This window comes from Chanos chanos, chromosome 16, assembly GCF_902362185.1.
Source record: "Chanos chanos chromosome 16, fChaCha1.1, whole genome shotgun sequence".
NCBI classification, from domain to species: domain Eukaryota; kingdom Metazoa; phylum Chordata; class Actinopteri; order Gonorynchiformes; family Chanidae; genus Chanos; species Chanos chanos.
Genome location: NC_044510.1, coordinates 8,462,360 through 8,475,964, shown reverse-complemented (window position 1 = coordinate 8,475,964; position 13,605 = coordinate 8,462,360).

Here is a 13,605-nt window from a genome sequence, read left to right as displayed (position 1 = left end):
GGCACTGGAGAGTGTATGACCACCAACCACATGCCCGCCTGCCTCTTCTGCAAGCAGTGGAAGAGGCATGTGGAGACACTGAGGTGGGGTCAGTTCAGGGTTGGATATGGCACGCAAGGTGATATTTTCCCTGTTGCCCAGCCAGGGATGATATTGCTTGTGATGTGAACGCGGTGTTGTGGCCAAACCCTAACAGAAGGCAGGATCCGTAAACCATCCACCTCATCCCTTACAATTCCTTACAATACTAAATTCTGTTTACCACTGCACTGTAATTTTACTGCAATTATTTTTGAGTTTAGCTCAACATATTGTATTGATTACTGTACTGCAATTCTATTTTTCTTTGTGTTTTCTTGTTTTCACAATGGTGAAGAAAAACAAGCTTTATATATTTTTCTTCTGAAACCTTTCCTTTTGTGTGTTCATTGAAATGAGAGTAGTTGTACTGTAATGGAACAATCTTTCACAGGAGCCTGTATGAGAAAATTAAAAAGGTATACAAAATACTAAAGACAGAAGTGTTTTGTATAAAGTACATCAGTGTGTTGTTGCTACTTTCAAAGAGGTCTTCAAATGGTGCATGTGTGTATAATTTGGTCGCAAAAATGCCATTTTGAAAAAGGATTGTTAGGTTTTGATTGCAGAGTTTCATTTTGACATAGATGTGAGATGTTTATCTCAGAGTGTTGTGTCTTATTTGGCTTGTGTGTAGAGTTAACTCAATGAACGAAATTCCACAACAAGTGAGTGAGCAATCATCAAAAACTGTAATATGACATTTTTGCTATCAGCCCTATTTGGATACAGTTAGTGGCCGTTTCTCTATATGTGCTCTTCTCTGTACTTGCGTTCCCATGGACTTGTGAAACATCAGCCACAGCCTAACTACTGTTCCAATTCATAGTTTGTAACTAGCCAAGTACAGATCAAATACTCTGAAGTGTTTTTGATTCGTGGGTTTTATCAAGGATGCATCAGGAGGCAACTTGCGTAGACTTGGGTAGTCAAGTATCCCAGAATGCATTTCACACATTATCCAAGAATGCATTTTCCTCAGGTTTTACTCAACTTTTTTTGTACTCAGCTCCTCACTCAGCAAACACAAACTACTTTGACCATAACTTCAAAGTCCCACAATTATTTCCTGCCATTGGCCTTTTTATAGGCACACATCAGGAATATATTTTTGTTAATATTTTAATTAATACATTTTTTTAAAGTGGAAACTAACACAGGCAATTTGGTGTATTATTACTATATGTTATTTTATTGTAAATATCAATTACAGTGAAGATAAAGGTAAAATGGCAGGGTAGACTCTAGAGCCAAGCTGAGCCATGATGTCAGCAAGAATGCTGCTGTCCCAAATGCAGATTGAGCATACTGCAGTCTGGACTCCCGAGCTGAACTTGCCAAGTCCGAATCTCCAAGAACGGGAGTCCGTACCTTGCGTACTCTGTACTGAGAAACGTCCATTGACTTCATTGTGCATAACGCAGCCTAAGCCCTGCCAAGATTTGGTTTTGTGTTGGGTGTGTTGTCTGTGAATGCTGTTAGTGTGTGATGAATGAGAGTTTCTGAAAATGACAGAGCGAAGAAAAAAGAGTCACGATTTCAAGCCAAAGCAGAGAACATTGTTGTTATTAGGCTTTTTCCATGTTTCAGTTAGTTCACCAATAACCTAGATGGTGGATGACACCAGCGTTGTTTCAGAGGTTGAGGACATAGATCTGAAGTACACATGGTGTGGGCCTAAGTACACAGAGGCAATTTAACTGTTACATGTAGCCTATATGTAATGTATATGTGTATGGTGTATTTATGACTGGTCAGTGGCATTTGTAGTTGAAAATTCTTATGTAGTACAAAAACAAGCTGTTACTTGAATACATTGTTTATATAGTATGGTGTATATTGCATTATGGACTATGTGACGTTCAGAAAAGCATCTAAAGTTTGTAGTAAGCTAGGTTTGCTCATATTGATGTCTTTACAAGAGTTTTGGTAGGGACTGTAAATTCATGGGATTTGGTGTATGCCTCCAGACTGCAGAGATAATTTAGTGATACTGAAATATTTCTTTCGCTTTCGGATGTGGATGGGTAGGCTATTTGTCATACAGTGGTGGAAGAACTTTATAGCAGCAAAAGCCCATAGGCAGCTTATCAAGGGTGTTGTGCAAGCTACTGAAAATTAATAATTAGTTACAGTTACTAGTTACTTCTTTTAAAAGTAATGGAATTACTTTACCAATTACTGAATCTGAGCGATTCAGCAATTGGTAAAAGCGATTAGCTACTAGTTATTAGTTTCTTTTGCTTCAGTTCTGCATATTAGGGATCTCCCGATCCGATCTCAAAGATTGGTATCGGAGCCGATCGAGGCATTTTTTAACTGATCGATATTGGCTTTATTGAGCATGACCCTAAGCCCGATCCTTTGTTTTACGTCAACTGTCACACAGGTGTTGTAAACGGAGAGCATAATTTGTGGCAGGAACCAGCTAAAATGTCTGCAGTGAGGAGATATTTTAAATTGGGAAAACGAAAGCAGTCCAGCAGCCATTTGTAATGCGAACATTTCGCGAGGTAGGCGGTAGGAGCTGCGTTCAAGAGGCTACTGCTTTGATACGGCACCTAAAAAATAATCACTCAACTGAATACAGTGAGTTCACTCAGGTAAATAAGGCAAAGGCTGCTCCGAGGAAACGCACATTGGAGGACATACATTTAAAAGGAGAGAGAAATGTCCTCGAGACAGCGACACGGCCAAAAAGATTACCGAGAGGGTAGGCTAATTGATATCGCTTTGGATGACCAGCCCATCGCTGTGGTAGCGAATACAGAGGTGCTTTCAAATTTGGTAAACTGAGGCGATCGTTCCAGGCGAAGGGGTTTTCTTTTAAATTTTAAGGTTTTTTAGGTCAGCATACTCCGACGACATCAATCCTCAAGGTTACTAACAACAAACAAGGTATCATTTCAAAATTGAAACAGCTAACGCTTAAACTGTACGTGATGTATGCGAGTTAGCTAAACAAACTAACGCCAAGGATTGATAACTATAGCATTCAGAAAAAGTATCAACGAAGCTGACAGTTAGACAAGTCAACCGCTTGGATTATTGTAAGAAGATTAAATAAAATCGAACACTTACACATATTTTCTGATATAACTCCCATCTGGACACACACCTCCCTTAGTCCAGCATCCATGTCGGTTCGCCGAGAACTACCTCCTTAGACCGTTTCTGTGTGTTCACAAACGTTCGCAGTGATCTCAACGCAAGCGAAAAACTGTTTGAAAATGTTTGCCTCTCCTTGCTCATTGAAGTTTTTTGAAGCTTTTGGAGCCAAGGCACGCCCTACCCTCTCGACACTACGTTTCAGAAACTGCTCTACCGGAGCTTTACAAGGTTTACTTTGTTATTCGTAAAAAAAAAAAAAAAAAAAGGTAAGTTAAAAAAAATAAGGAACAGCTTGGATGCTGGAAATTTTTTAATGCATTGCTGTTCAGTTGTCAAGCATATACACTGAATTGATTTTAATACCTTTAATGTACTTGAAATGTGCAATGTGCAACTGTATTATCTAGGAAAATACAAGTATCGGATTGGAACTCGGTATCGGGAGAAACTCAGTATTAAATGACTCGTATCGGGATCGGGGGTAACACTGCTTGTCAACAAGGAATTTAATAACCTCTGAAGTCTGAGGACCTTTATTATGACGAGCAGGATTGCGTACCCTACATATCTATAGGAAAATCCAGGTGTTTTCGAGGATTGCGAACAGAGGGTACTGTCGTTGAAAGATGTGAATTCACTAAGCATAAGAAATGATATCGTAATTATGAAGTCTCTTTTTGTGCTTAAGTCGGTTGACAGTTGGAAAAGCACATAAGATTTCTAACAGCCAGCACACGCGCTAATTAAATGAAGACTTCTACAAGTTGGATATTGTATCTTGATGATAATTAAGAAAATACAGACATTGTTGCATTAATTCAGGTTCTAGTCACATACCATAGCTATATTTAAGATCTGTATAGTTAATGTAAGAGTATAGGATAAGAGTGATAAAATGATGTGGTGATGGGACATGAGTTATTATTAATCAACATTGCCATTAGTGTGTGATGGAGTCTGATTAATGTTTTTTTTTCCCTGTAAGTGTATATAAGTGGCAGTTAAATGTAAGAATAAATTGGAATATGTGATTTGTGTATTTTAATAATGGCCAGCAAGCTATACACTATCCCTTCCTTGAAATTGCTAAGTGTGTGTCTGTGACATAACCTTGTATTGAGAGACTTGTTTATCTTTTCCAGATATTCAGTTTGTAACTACCTTAGTGAAGGTAAGCATAAAAGTTATTAATAAATGTGGTGTAGCTTACCTTTCCATATGAAACGAAGCCAGCAAGATTAAGAGTCGTAGAGGCAAAAGTGTCGCTGCTGTTTTGTAAATGTGTTGGGTGAAATATTAAATATCTGAAAGTTAACTTTTTGGAAAATATGCATTGGATTGGATGAGGTGGAGTATTCGTCACAGATAGGTCTGATATTTTGTGCTGTACCTATCCCAGCTCCATGCTCTGGATTACCTAACACTGATGGCTTGTGTTTTCCTGTTTCACCCATTTTATCATCTCCCATTACAGTTCTTCTAAGTGGAAATGTCAGTACACATGGTCAGTGTCTTGGAGATTATCTGAGCAGTATCATTTTGCTTGTTTGTGCACAACTCTCATGATTGTGTGATATTGTGAAATATAACTTTAATGTGGTAGACATTTGAAATATTGGTCCCAATGTTTCATTAATGATCAGGAGTCTGACTGTAGTTTTTTTCCCTGTATGTGTACAAACCTTGTACTTGTTTAGAAGATGAATATATATGGTATAAATAGAATAAACTAATAAAATATTGGATGCCTAATGAAAGCAGTTTGTGTTTGTTTGAGGATCTTTCTTAACTAAATATATTCTTAGACTTAGACTGCTGTTATTGTCATTTCCACATATGCATGTATATACAGGGGAACGAGATAACATTACACAGGGACCACAGTGTCTCATAAAACAAATAAATAACACAAAATATATACTGAGTACAAAAGAAAAGTACTGAGCAATAATTAAGAACAAAGAGTACTGAGTAAAACTTGTACAATATACAATACACAATACAAAAAAAACGCTACATATTACTAACCTAGACATAACAAGCACACCTGACACAGACAGTGAATTACTAGCGGCAACATTGTGCAGGTAGGTGAGTTGTTTGGAGTGTGAGTGCAGTTGACTATCTTCAAAATACATCTGTATATTAGAACTGTTGAAATGAGTAAGTGTAGGAAATAGTTTTGCAGTAGTGGTGTGTTAAGAGTTGAGTGTTTCTGATGTGTTTTCTGTGTGGGTGTTGCAGATGCCGAGGCCCAGCAGAAAGTCCCTGGCCACCAAAAGAAGGATGATTAATCGGAGGTCCACTGCCGAGGTTAGAATCCCTTGTGAAAAAAAACACAAACCCAAACTCGTCGGGGCTTGGGCCACCTTCCTATCCAAAAGGCAAACCATCTCCTCCAAACTCTGACAACCAGCAAACCTGTATGAACTCTTTCCAAACAGATGTGTCACGCACCTCTTCAGCACACCTGTGTGAGACAAACTCTAATGACTCTCTAACAACCTCTCATGTCTCTCCAACAAACTCGCTGTCAACTACTGTGGACAACTATGAGGAAGAACACCCTGTTGTTACCGACGAGCTGGAGTCAATCGAGGCCCATGATGACACCCAGAACACATCGATGTTCCATGGAACTGTGACTGGAGTGCAGATCAGTGCCAATCGCCGTTGTGGGAGATGCCACGCCGAACCAAGAGGAGTTTGTGAATCGCTCATCAACCCACAGATGCCAGGACTGCAAGCTCCTACAGAGCTCCAACTCCTTTGCCGCTTCCTACAGCGGCGTCTTGGTGCTGAACAGTGATGGCCAAGATCAGTCACTGATTTTCACAAACTCTGCAATTCTGACTACTTGAGGGAGAAGGACTTGGGTGATTCCATGAGGGACGTGGGGGGCGATCGAAGAGCGCTTCATCAGCATCGGTGAAGTTGACGTGTCCGTCGTCGCCGAGGGCCTGATTGTTTCAGTTAAGGTGTACGCCGTGGACGAACACGGTGGGCCAGGTTTGGAAGCGCCGGACCATGCAGCAGAATTGGACGAGTTATTCTTAGAGTATGGCAAGGAGGTAAAGGCCTGAACTAATCCTCTTTGTAGTTCTTGTTTTCTTTCATGTGTTTTCACGTTTCATGTGTTGATGTTCATTTGCCACTTGTTCATGTTTTGTCAGTTCACTGTTTATATAGCATAGCGTAGATGGTAGGTGACAGTGGAACAAATGGGTGAACGCCCGGCGCGGCTTTTCCACTGTTGGCCTGCCATCTGGGTTGTGTTTGGCGTTCGTTAAGTTGAGCGCGATTGTTGAATTTTGAGTTCACTGGTCGTTTGATGTTAATGTCTCAGATGGCAGGTGACTGTGGAGTGATATGGTAAAAAGTACAGACTTGTGATAAGTCCATGACATTTGCTGTTAAAACTAGGTAACTTTTTTTCAACTGGTTAATGTTCTGACATTTCATGTTTGCATTTGGCAAATGCATCTAGCTCTAATTTTCTTGTTGGGGTTTAAAAACACTTGCTGTTAGACTGATTCAACTTGCAATGTCTCCATTTGACATTGCCTTTTTGTATTGTTGTTTTATTTGTGTCTGTGTGCAATTTCTCCAATATAGTCCACCTTTTGTGGTATTCTTGTACTGATGTTTAAGCCATTGTGTATTTGAATCACAGACTTTTTCAACAACATGAGACAGGATATCAGAGTTCACATTTCATGGATTCATGTGTAACCATCACAAATTATAATACTAGCTCTGCACTGACCGTTTAAATAGCACACGACCATACAATCAAATAAGTTTATAGCTTATCGAATGGTCATAGACTGTTCGGCTCCATACCTTCACGACAAATGCTGCAAATATTGTAAAACTGTAAAGTTACTGGTATGAGTAATTTTTTAGAAATTACTGTGCTTTCCAAATACGTTGTATTTTGCACTTTCTTTTGTAATACTCTTGGCCATGGCTTAACTGTGTACAATAAAGGCTATGATCATGCTTTCCCATCTCTTATCCCTCAGTGATGTTAAGAATGCTCATGTCACTCTCTTCAAATTGTAAGGAATCATATTTATAGGCAGTTATACCACCAGCTGTAAATGTACCCTAAATTATTTGCACCTTAACTACATCATTTGTACTGTCTCAATGGCAACACGTATCAATGGCAACACTTTGATAACACATAGAACCAGAAACCTTTCAGCATTCTTGTGTTATCATATGTGTGTGTGTGTGTGTATATATATATATATATATATATATATATATATATATATATATATATATATATATATATATATAGGTCTCATCCCCATCGCTGACAGAAAGGGTAAATACTACAGAACCTTGCCCAAGCCTTCAAATTGCATCTCCCATCACTCTAACTTACCTCAACATTATAGCACTCAAATATAAAATGGATGCAGGCCATCACAGCATAGTATTACACACATCACACACATGTAATAACCTTTTTTGAGAATTCATCAAGAACATCACTGGTATGTTGAAAATGTTAGCTTTTGATACATTTAAATGAGGATGAATCGTGATGGAAGGCAATAACCAGCAAAACTTGGTTTAGTGTTGTGGAATTTGCACAAGCTATAACAAAAATTATGTCCCAAGGTATGACATCACTTCCTGTTTGACATCTTCTCAAACAATGTCATCTTTTGAGCATTAGATAACAAAAGATAACAGATCTTTTAAATGTTCTTGGGATCATCAGAAAAATGATGACAAGTAATAATAACTGCTTGAGTCTAATGTAAACTTTGGCCATGATTTACAGTTTTTCATTATCATTATAAATCCCAAAATTGTTACAAATCCTCCAGAAATAGTTATAAACATGTACAATATTGTGTTCATATGCACAGCTGTTGCCAAGCAATAACACTTGACCTCCAAAATTCTCAGTGTGTTGCAGGTAAACACTTATAAATTCCTAGAATCAAGAAAGATGGAACGATTATTTTAAGACAAACTATTAAACGGTCCTTTTACTTCACCACTAGGTGGTACTATGCAGTAAACCGTTTACAAGTCATTGCAATATGGTTAGAAACATAGTCACAAAGTTTATTGCTTACTTGCAAAATCAAGTGATGCATGAACTTTACTGTATATAACAGATTCTATGGTGAGTGCTTGCACATATTAATAATCCAACTAATAACTTCTGTCAATCTCAGTATGATGATACAAAGACAAATTTGATGAACGCTGAACTTAATTCATAGTAGGAGTATCAAAATAACTGTTTCAGCAACATCTTACACATGACAGTTTGAGATATATTGATCCTCAAATCACCCAACAATGTAAAACAAACAATAACTGTTATAAGCCAAAAAGTTATAAGCACAATTACACTTTTTCCATGGTATAGCATCCTTCAGTGGTCAAAAGATGTCTAAATGCATATTTGCTTACTGCAGCATCCCTAGTAGCCAAATGGCTTAGGCTTGGACATCCCAAAGGGAGCTGGATACCAAATATATCAACCAAGTTTAGTGTCAACACATCAAAGCATTGCTACAATATGACTTCACATCCTGTTTAGCAGATTCACCACTGATTTCGAATGACTGTGATGGACAAACGCTTTCGAAAATCAAAAATCCATCTGATAACTTTTGTGAAGCTTGGCCTGACGATCATCTATGCCAAATTTGATGAACAGTGGACAATATTTGTGGCCTGTGAAAATGTTCTTAATTTTTTCAAAAGAAAAAAACTAGCAGACGTGTCAATTAAGCAGACATTACAATTTGTCATGTCTCATCTTTGGGAGCTCTCAAAGTATCAGCTGACACAAGAATCATTTTTATTAAGAGAAACACATCCAACACTTATTAGGCATGAAGTTGTTTTTGCTTATTGCAGCATGCCCCCAGTGGTCAAATGACACAAAACATTTTTACACATGTTCAGGAATGATACTCATTTTTGTCTCCTCACTCTCTGACTTTACTCCTCCTTCTCTCTCTCTCTCTCTCTCTCTCTCTCTCTCTCGCTCTCTCTGTCTCTTTCTCTCTCTTCTGCAGTTCAACAAACTCTTTGCAAAGTCCAGGCCACTGTGACGGATTATGGGAATTTGTCCCCCACTGAGAACATATGCACTGATGTGAATTTACAGCAGCTATTTACTCAAGACATGTTTATTTTTTAATTTATTTGTTTGTTCTTGTCCTCAGTTAAACTATTCAAGTATCAAAATGCAAGGACAAATACTCGAAGATCCTAAGGGATTCAAATTGCATGCTTGACAAACATTATGTTTAGTGAATTGCCAATATTTTATCACGAATATTTAGGTGCCTTAGTCCCTATACAGAACACAGAGCAAACTAAGTGCATATAAAGCATTTCATAAATACACAGGTTTCAGTTTTCATTGATTATCCAGTGCTTTTGTCAAATTATGTTTTCACTTGTGTTAATGAAGAATTTTCCACTGTATGAATCTAGAAATTTTGCTGAACTAATACTGATCTCTTTTTTTGTGTTCTTACCTGTGTCATAAACTGTAATTACTAAGAGCTACATGAGATCAGTAAATTATTCTTATACCTCTTCTCTAATTAGCCTTCATGTCATCATCAGGATATGGACCAAGACAAAATCAAAGTCCTTATTCTGGTGCAATAATGTGTATAAATGTGTGATTCATCACAAATTTTGCCATCAAAGCAATATTTTAATGTGCATTAATCTACTGAATAATGTTATATTTACTCATCACGTACATTTTCTGGCCAATTTAAGCAGATTCAGCGTACCCATACACATTGTGCTTTTGAACCAATTTGTTTTTCAAAACAAAGAACGCACTGTTAAACGTCACCCAAAAGTGTATCACAAATCTCGTGTCTCGCGATGTCCGTTTGTCTATTTTGAGCCTTAGCATTAGCCGTAGTTTTGTCGGAAGCAGGAACTCCTTCGCTGGTTGCTGTAGCAACGTCGGTAAACGTCTGTCTAGCTAGCGCGGGATAGTAAAATAGCAAGCATACCATCTGTTTTGGTTTACACGCTACCATCTAGGGTTAATTTTACAGTTGAATGAGTTCTCCTAGGTTAGCTCCATCGCTGTTATACTGCTCATGAGGTCAAACACTTGTACTATGCTTGAGTTTCTTTGCGTGTTTACTGTATCCAGCTAGTTTGCGTCTAGTCTGTAACTAGATAGTTTAGTAGTTGTACTGTTAAATGATTCTTTTTTAATCCAGCCATAAGTTTAGGATTTTCCCATGTATTTTCAAAATATAATAGGGTTTAGCAGTCGCTACGTGGTGTATAGGTAAAGGTAAACGTTTTAGTTTTCCCATCGATGTTACCTAATCAGTGTTTAGAATGCAACTAGGCAAGCGAGCATAACTTTCCACCCAGCGGAAAAGTTTGGATTAACGCGCTGCATTGCTGTCCTGGGTTTTGATTAATTGACTTGCATAACAGGTTGACTTGCTGGTGATTTTTACATTTTTTGTGAAAATCTTTTGTACAGTGGTGATATTAATTTTAGAGACAGCACAGCAGTTAACTACGCATTGACCAACACTGCGCCACCTGATGATGAGCAACTGAAGGAAATGGCTACTAAATCGGTTGGCATCTTGACTAAAATGGATCACACTGGTTAAACTTGAGAGAGAGGATCAAGCGCTTTAATATGGTATGGTAGCTTTCTTTACATTTCAACGTGCTTTTATTTTGTGCTAACTGTTCCACTTCACCTCTTGCCTTAACCCACAGTGATGTTGTACCCTTTCCTTCTTTGTTATTGCAAGTCTCAAGAGTAACCCTTTGACTGTTCTCCTTATACACTTTACCATAGATCAACATTAAGATCGTCTTCCCACTGAAACTAGCTGAGAAAGTTATTTAGAAATCCAGAATTAGTTGGAACATAAAATAACTAGTCTGTACTGATTTAGCTGGTTCTTCAATGTTGACTTTATTTGTGCTCCCTTCAGGACGGTGCCTGATGCTGCGTGGTGGGCAAGTTTTTTTGTCGTTAAAGCTGGTTAACTGTGTGTGTTGACTGTGTTTGTTGTGGACCTGCAGTGATGTACTTCCCATTCCAACCCTTTTTACCCTTGTTGTGTCACCCTCGCTTCCTCAGGTGCTCCCCACGTGGGCTCTCTCCCTCCCACTTCCCGCCATCCTCATGATTGCGATTGGTCTCTATATGCTTCTTCTAGCGGGTGTGCTGTGGTGTCGACACTGTCTCAAGGTAGCAAATCCGTGTAATGTATAGCTCTGACTTCTAGCCGTCAGAACAGCTCTGTGTGTGGGCGGGACAAGACGGAAGGTTATTTCACCCGCTGGACTCTTAAGACCTCTCACAAGCGACCGTTGAGAACTAAAACTGGCGTGATTTTAAAACTTGAAAAAGATCGTTTAAAAACAAGTCAGTGGATATCTTGTAGTTGTGTAACTTATTGACTTGGGCAATCATATGTTGGTTGCGAAATTCCGGGGCATAGTTTCACTTCTCATGCTCCAAATACCTGATGTTTTAAACTTAAACACACACTTAATTGTTAGACTGTTTTTCAGGCAGTCATGGACTGTTTGCATTGTACCTCTGTCCTAGCTTCAAAGCGAGGACAAACAATGTTTGACAGTGTGAACTCTGATTTACACTTGGTACTTGAAATTTTATGGAATGAAAGGCGATGTCATTCACGTAAGCAGTTATCACCATTACACACCTCTGACATAAAACATAGAGAAACCTCAGATGGATGAAAGCATTTGAACTCTATACACAAATGAGAGGACAAGGAACTTTCTTTATCTGCTCAAGATTTCTCCACCTCCTCAGGGCCAGTGCAGTTTTGAGTGCACCGACTGCTGTCCGGATGTTGCTCCATGCGAGTATTGTTTGACGTGTGCCCAGTCATGTGACTGCCGCCTGCCGTCCCTCCGCTCCTGCTTGGACAACGCTTGCCCCACCCCCTCTGTGAGTGTGACCCCTCCTACTTTTAAAACCACAGGCAACCACCAACAAATCAGATATCTCTGGCACCTTGTGGTTAACTCTATTCTTGATTTCGAAAAATGCATTTATCACGTACATGCACATGTGTGTGTGTGTGTGTGTGTGTGTGTGCGTGCGAGATTTACAGTGAGTTTGTGTTGTATTTTGATTTCCAAGTACGTGTTCATCACTTTGACTTGTGCGTCCGTTCACAGTGTGTCATGTGGGACTGCGCCTGTACCTGCCAGCCACCCGAGTGTGAATCTGTCAACTGCCTGTGTTTCGAGATCAAGTTCAGATAGAGGGATGGAAATCAAAAGAGAAACCAAAACGGGAGGAAGAGAAATAATATGTCAAAAACAGGACACGTTGCTTATTTTTATTTGTGTTTATTTGTCACCCGTTTAAATACCTGAATGGTCATAATGAGTATCTGTATTCTGTTCATTCATGATTCCAAATTCCTCTGTTTGAAGTGTGGTTTCCTTACTCTGACATGGCTCAAAAATATTTCTATATCAGAAATGTTGTGTCCTCATTCTTTTATCTCGGATGGGATGCGTCACAGTACTGTTTAATGTAAGGTATTCTAAACACTGAAATGAAACACTAAAACAGATCCCTGCAGTTTGTCTCAGAATGATGTTTTGTCTGTAAAGTTTTGTAAATTAGCTGATAAAGTTCACACCAGCAGGAGAACAGATTGTGAGCAGTCTGGTTATACAGTCTTGACATTAGGAATGAGATATTCCGTCAAAGATAAGCTTCAGTACTGATATCATAAGTTTACTTTATTAGTTGTTTACAGGCTTTTACAATGTATAACCAACTGTTTTTGTTTACTGTTATTACATTTTACAGCATTTTGCAGTGATTCTGTTTTTTTTTGGTTTTTTTTGATAAATGTATAACATGTTCATATTTTTCATAGTATTTTTCAACTACTTTTATACATTTATAAGGAAAATAAACAGATTTTTTTCCTGTTTGAACATACGTTTTGTTCTACGAATTACTGTTTTTATTAGTTTTCTGTTTTCTTCAGAAAACAAATTATGTCATTTTGGTCATCTTCAGAAACCAAATGATGTCACTTCGAGATGAGAACATATCAGTCTGTTGGGACAGAATCACACGTTCGCCTGTACAGCAGACATTCTGGGTGTAAAGGAATAATATTTACAGTTAACATGAGAGATCTTATTTTGAGATGTTATTCTACACTTAAGGACTCTTTTCAGCCCTCATCTCTGGTGCCTCACCTGCAGCACTCTGGAGTCTCAATGGAATTCCAAAATAGCCTTTATTGTAGGATATTTTGGAATTCTGGATCAGAACACAAAGGAACAAAACTTCCCTTACATTCTATTAATTCAATATAATTTGGCAGAGATTTGAACTTTATTATCAATCCTGCACTG